Source organism: Chiloscyllium plagiosum, chromosome 37 (genome assembly GCF_004010195.1).
Source record: "Chiloscyllium plagiosum isolate BGI_BamShark_2017 chromosome 37, ASM401019v2, whole genome shotgun sequence".
In the NCBI taxonomy this organism is placed as follows: Eukaryota; Metazoa; Chordata; class Chondrichthyes; order Orectolobiformes; family Hemiscylliidae; genus Chiloscyllium; species Chiloscyllium plagiosum.
Window position 1 is genome coordinate 28,685,320 of NC_057746.1, and position 6,000 is coordinate 28,691,319.

The window sequence follows — 6,000 nt, forward strand, 5'->3', positions numbered from 1 at the left end:
TCAAGGGTCAAAACAACAGTGATTAACATTCATATGTTTAACATGATCACAAATTCTGTAACAAGGAGCAGATATATGATAGCTTCAATAATGGTGAGTAACAAGGTAGTTTGGAGGTGGTGAGGTTGAGAGACTGATTCCATTGACTGAGAAGTAAAGCGACTGACCTGTCCAATGAATTTGATCAGTGTCTCAATCTAATCTGATATTTGGGCTTCAGTGCAACATTCCTGTCAGTTTTCCATGGATTTGCAATGTGGAAAAGTGCTGGGTGGTCCTTGAGGAACAGGTAACAAATAATCTGTTTTGCTTCCAGTGAGGAGAGGGTTTGATTGGAAGTGACAGGAACTGGGGTCGTGGAGAGAGAAAAAACAAAGGAACAAACTGTAACTCAAACTCACATTGTAATCATAGAGAATCATCACAAAGAGAATCAGACAAATTGTCTTTCAACTGAAATCCCTTTGTACCATGTTTTGCTCTTGTATTGTATTGAATGAGTTGGTGAATCCATCTGAAAGGATGCCAGTGTAAGATGGAGGACAACCCCAGGTAGTGTAAGTCTCTCTTAGAGTCCGAGAGATGTACAGCACGGAAACAGTCCAACCCGTCCATGCCGACCAGATATCCCAACCCAATCTAGTCCCACCTGCCAGCACCCAGCCCATATCCCTCCAAACCCTTCCTATTCATATGCCCTTCCAAATGCCTCTTAAGTGTTGCAATTGTACCAGCCTCCACCACATCCTCTGGCAGCTCATTCCATACGCGTATCACCCTCTGTGTGCAAACGTTGCCCCTTAGTCTCTTTTATTTCTTTCCCCTCTCACCCTAAACCTATGCCCTCTAGATCTAGACTCCCTAACCCCAGGGAAAAGACTTTGCCTATTTACCCTATCCATGCCCCTCATAATTTTGTAAACCTCGATAAGGTCACCCCTCAGCCCCCGACACCAGAGAAAACATCCCGAACCTGTTCAGCCTCTCCCTATAGCTCAAATTCTCCAACCCTGGCAACATCCTTGTAAATCTTTTCTGAACCCTTTCAAGTTTCACAATATCTTTCTGATAGGAAGGAGACCAGAATCACATGCAACATTCCAACAGTGGCCTAACCAATGTCCTGTACAGCAGCAACATGATCTCCCAACTCCTGTACTCAATACTCTGACCAATAAAGGAAAGCATACCAAACGGTGTCTTCACTATCCTATCTACCGGTGACTCCACTTTCAAGGAGCTATGAACCTGCACTCCAAGGTGTCTTTGTTCAGCAACACTCCCTAGGATCTTACCATTAAGTGTATAAGTCCTGCTAAGATTTGCTTTCCCAAAATGCAGCACCTCGCATTTATCTGAAGTAAAGTCCATCTGCCACTTCTCAGCCCATTGGCCCATCTGGTCAAGATCCTGTTGTAATCTGAGGTAACCATCTTTGCTGTCCACTACATGTCCAATTTTGGTGTCATCTGCAAACTTACTAACTGTACCTCGTATGCTCGCATCCAAATCATTTATGTAAATGACAAAAAGCAAAGGACCCAGCACTGATCCTTGTTTCACCCCACTGATCACAGGCCTCCAGTCTGAAAAACAACCCTCCACCACTATCCTCGGTCTTCTACCTTTGAGCCAGTTCTGTATCCAAATGTCTAGTTCTCCCTATATTCCATGAGATCTAACCTTGCTAATCAGTCTCGCAAGGGCAACCTTGTCGAACGCCTTACTGAAGTCCATATAGATCACATCTACCACTCTGCCCTCATCAATCCTCTTTGTTACTTCTTCAAAAAGCTCAATCAAATTTGTGAGACATGATTTTCCATGCACAAAGCCTTGGTGACTATCCCGAATCAGTCCTTGCCTTTCCAAATACATGTACATCCTGTCCCTCAGGATGCCCTCCAACAACTTGCCCACCACCAAGGTCAGGCTCACTGGTCTATAGTTCCCTGGCTTGTCCTTACCACCCTTCTAAAACAGAGGCACCACGTTTGCCAACCTCCAGTCTTCTGGCACCTCACCTGTGACTATTGATGAGACAAATATCTCAGCAAGAGGCTCAGCAATCACTTCTCTAGCTTCCCACAGAGTTCTCGGATACACCTGATCAAGTTCTGGGGATTTATCCACCTTTACCCATTTCAAGATATCCAGCACTTCCTCCTCTGTAATCTGGATATGTTGCAAGATGTCACCATCTATTTCCCTACAGTCTATATCCTCCATATCCTTTTCCCCACAGTAAACCTGATGCGAAAAACTCATTTAGTATCTCCCCCATTTTCTGCCACTCCACACAAAGGCTGCCTTGCTGATCTTTGAGGGGAGAAAGTGAGAACTGCAGATGCTGGAGATCAGAGCTGAAAATGCGCAGCATCCAAGGAACAGGAGAATCGACGTTTCAGGCATAAGCCCTTCTTCAGGAAGGGCTTCATCATTCCTGAAGAAGGACTTATGCCCGAAACGTCGATTCTCCTGTTCCTTGGATGCTGCCTGACCTGTTGATCTTTGAGGGGCCCTATTCTCCCCCGAGCTACCCTTTTGTCCTCAATGTTTTTGTAAAAATACTTTGGATTCTCCTTAATTCTATTTGCCAAAGCTATCTTATGTCCCCATTTTGCCCTCCTGATTTCCCTCATAAGTATACTCCTACTGCCATTATACTCTAAGTATTCACGCGATCTATCCTGTCTATACCCTACATATGCTTCCTTCTTTACCTTCACCAAACCCCCGATTTCTTTCGTCATCCAGCATTCCCTATACCTACCAGCCTTTCCTTTCACCCTGACAGGAATATACTTTCTCTGGATTCTCATTATTTCATTTCTGAAGGCTTCCCATTTTCCAGCCGTCCCTTTACCTGCGAACATCTGCCCCCAATCAGCTTTCGAAAGTTCTTGCCTAATACCGTCAAAATTGGCCTTTCTCCAATTTAGAACTTCAACTTTTAGATCTGGACGATCCTTTTCCATCACTATTTTAAATCTAATGGAATTATGGCCGTTGGTCCCAAAGTGCTCCCCCACTGACACCTCATTTGTGGACTGTGGGGGGCTTTATCCTGAGCTAAATCCAACTGGTTTTGTTCTCATCTCCAGATTTGCTGCTGCTTTTTACTGAGATTGTTTTCTCTGCCCAACTTCTGGTCCTCTTTAACCAGTGCTCACTGTTTCCCAAGCAAGCTCACAGTGTTAATGAAGCTGTCTCCTTATGTCCAATGCAAGACCCTTTCCAGATTTTAGCAACTCAAGCTCTGATAACCCATCCTGCATTCCTGTGTTTGGAATTTTCTGTCAACTTACGTTCCTCTCCAAGTTGTTGGATTATTATTGAGGTTCTTGATTAGTACAAGGAATCAAAAGATATGGGGAGAAGGAACGGGAAGGTGTCTGAGAAACATATGACCATGCTCATAGCAGACAGACCTGATGGACCAAATGGCCTAATTCCACTCCAAAATCTTACGGCTTTATGGTCTCACATGATTAATTATGAAATCCATGCCCATCTCCTTCACCTACTATTTGAACCACACCAGCCAGATTTTACCCACTTTGAGAGCACCACAATAGTCTTAATGTGGGATGTGAGGGTCACTTACACAGCCAGGATTTGCTTCCCATCACTATCTGCTGACGGGAAGGGGAAGTACCATGATTCCTTCGACAGACACATTCAATGTGCAGAATGACCTCTGTACTAGAGGATTCAAATCTCCCCCCCCCCCCCCTCCAATCCCACTCCATCCACTACACACTCTTCCCTGCTCTTCCAGCATCACTCTCTCCCATGCCCTAGTCTTTTTATCCCTTTCTCTGCTCTTGCTTACCCCTCCCTGCTCTTCTTTCTCCTTCCCTCCTCCATTCACCCTACTGTACCTCCTCACCTCCTGCACTCTTGCTAACTCCTCCCCTTTTTTGCAACCAATGCAGTGTTTCTCCTTCCTGTTCCCCATTCCCACCCTGTTCCCCATTCCCACTCTTCCTACCTCACTCTCCTCCACTCACATGCTATTGTTTTCCCTCCCCTCAGCCACTTTCCTTCTCCAATCACTCACCACTTTTTCTTTCCTCAATTTTCCTGCCTCTCATAGTGCTCCCTTCCTCACGCTTTCGTCTCCTCCTGCATTCTTCCTCCCTCCTCCCCACCTCCTCTCTAGCTTCTGTCACGAGTCTCTTTTTTTTTTCTAAAAGCTGTTCCTTGGCTCAAGGATACTCTGTCCTTGATTTTTTTCAGAGGGGAATAAACCAGGCTGAGATCCGATCAGACTGGTTTGGTAGAGTGATGAAAAGTGTTTTGAGAGGCCTGTTTCCATATAAACAAAAGATGAGACTTCAGGCCAAAGTGGTCATGTTTTAAAAGTGACCTGTATAATGAAAGGGGAGTGGTCAGCTCTCTAGCTGTACATTGCTGAAACAAATTGCAAAGGTATGGTTTGGGCTGCCTGCTTAAGAAGGTTTTGAGTGGTCTGGCCTCGACCATAACACTTCTTCTCCAACACTCTTTCTTGCCGCTCTGTTCCTCCACTCTTCTTATAAGATGCCATCGACCTCTGTTTGCTCCCCAAAATTCCCTAAACACGTCTGACTTTCTGCACACTTCCTCCACTCTGTACACCCACACCACACCGTTCTGTCTTCCACCACCCCTACCCCACTGTTTCTTCCAACTTCCCCATACTTCCTTCTCCATCCTCCCCCCCCCCCCCCCCATTCTTACTACACATTGCCTCCATTATTCTCTCTCTTTTCCCTCTCTGACCGTATTATTTCATCTCTCCCCCAGCTCCAGCTTCTCTGACTCTGAATCAGAACACAGCGAATCCCTGGCTCATCCTGTAAGAGGACCGGACCAGTGTGAGACTCAGAGACACAGAGCAGCCGCTCCCTGACTCCCCGGAGAGGTTTAATTCCCGGGCCTGTGTCCTGGGATCAGAGGGATTCACATCAGGGAGACATTACTGGGAGGTGGAGGTGGGGGAGAAGACCTGGTGGTATCTGGGCGTGGTCCGAGAGTCCGTGGAGAGGAAAATGAGAATCATATTGAGCCCAGAGGCCGGATTCTGGATTGTGGGGCTGTTACCCGGACGTGGTTATTTTGCCGCCACCTCCCCCTCCCTGACCCCCCTCTCCCCGAGTGTGAATCCCCGGAAGATCGGGGTTTTCCTGGACTATGAGGGCGGACAGGTGTCATTTTACAATGCGGACACCATGTCCCATCTCCACACTTTCACTGAGAGGATCTTTCCCTTCTTCAGTCCGGGAGGGAATGACGGCGGGAAAAACTCCACCTCGCTGATAATCTGCAGGGTTAAAGGGCACTGACATAATTTCACCCCGTCCCCCTGCCTCCTGCCAGCTGGAAACTGATGGGGGTCGGTCTCAGTCACAGGTGGAGAGAGAATCCAGGTTAACATTCCGGGAATAAACCCTGTATCGGAACTGGGAACTGAAAGATCAGCAAGGAGCTGTGTCGGGCTGGGGTAAAGTATTAAGGGGAGAGAAAAAAAACAAATAGAAGTTCAGTTGTAGAGAGGGACTGACTGGGTAGAATGAGCTGTGAGCTGCAGGAACCCGGGGACCTTCCTGCCTGTAATGTTGCTCCACAGGCGGGAGGTGGCGCTACATGACGTGTTCGAGATGAAGCGGTCAGTGATTCTCAGACTGGGGTCAGTGGAGTCTTTCCGGGGGATTCCAAATCATTTCACTGCAGGGTCAGTGGAGTTTTTCCAGGGGGATACCAAATCAGTGCACTGCAGGATCAGTGGAGACTTTCCGGGGGGGGGGGGGGGGGACATCATATCATTTCTCCAGAGCATAATTGGGAAAATCGTGGTGGCAGAGTGGTGAGGGAAGACGAAAAGTGCAACAAAAGTGTCCATGTGGTATAAGTGTCCTGGAGTTTATGTTTTCCGACATGGTGACCTGAGAGTGCTACCTTTGGCATCAATGCTGCATTTGACCAACGGTGGTATCAAGCAGCCCCTTTACAAAA

General features: G+C 47.0%; 1 pseudogene; it reads left to right on the forward strand.

Moving 5' to 3' along the window:
• The window catches only part of LOC122541446, a 29,850-nt pseudogene extending 24,114 nt beyond the window's left edge, over nt 1–5,736 (forward strand).
• The last annotated feature ends 264 nt before the right edge of the window (nt 5,737–6,000 follow it).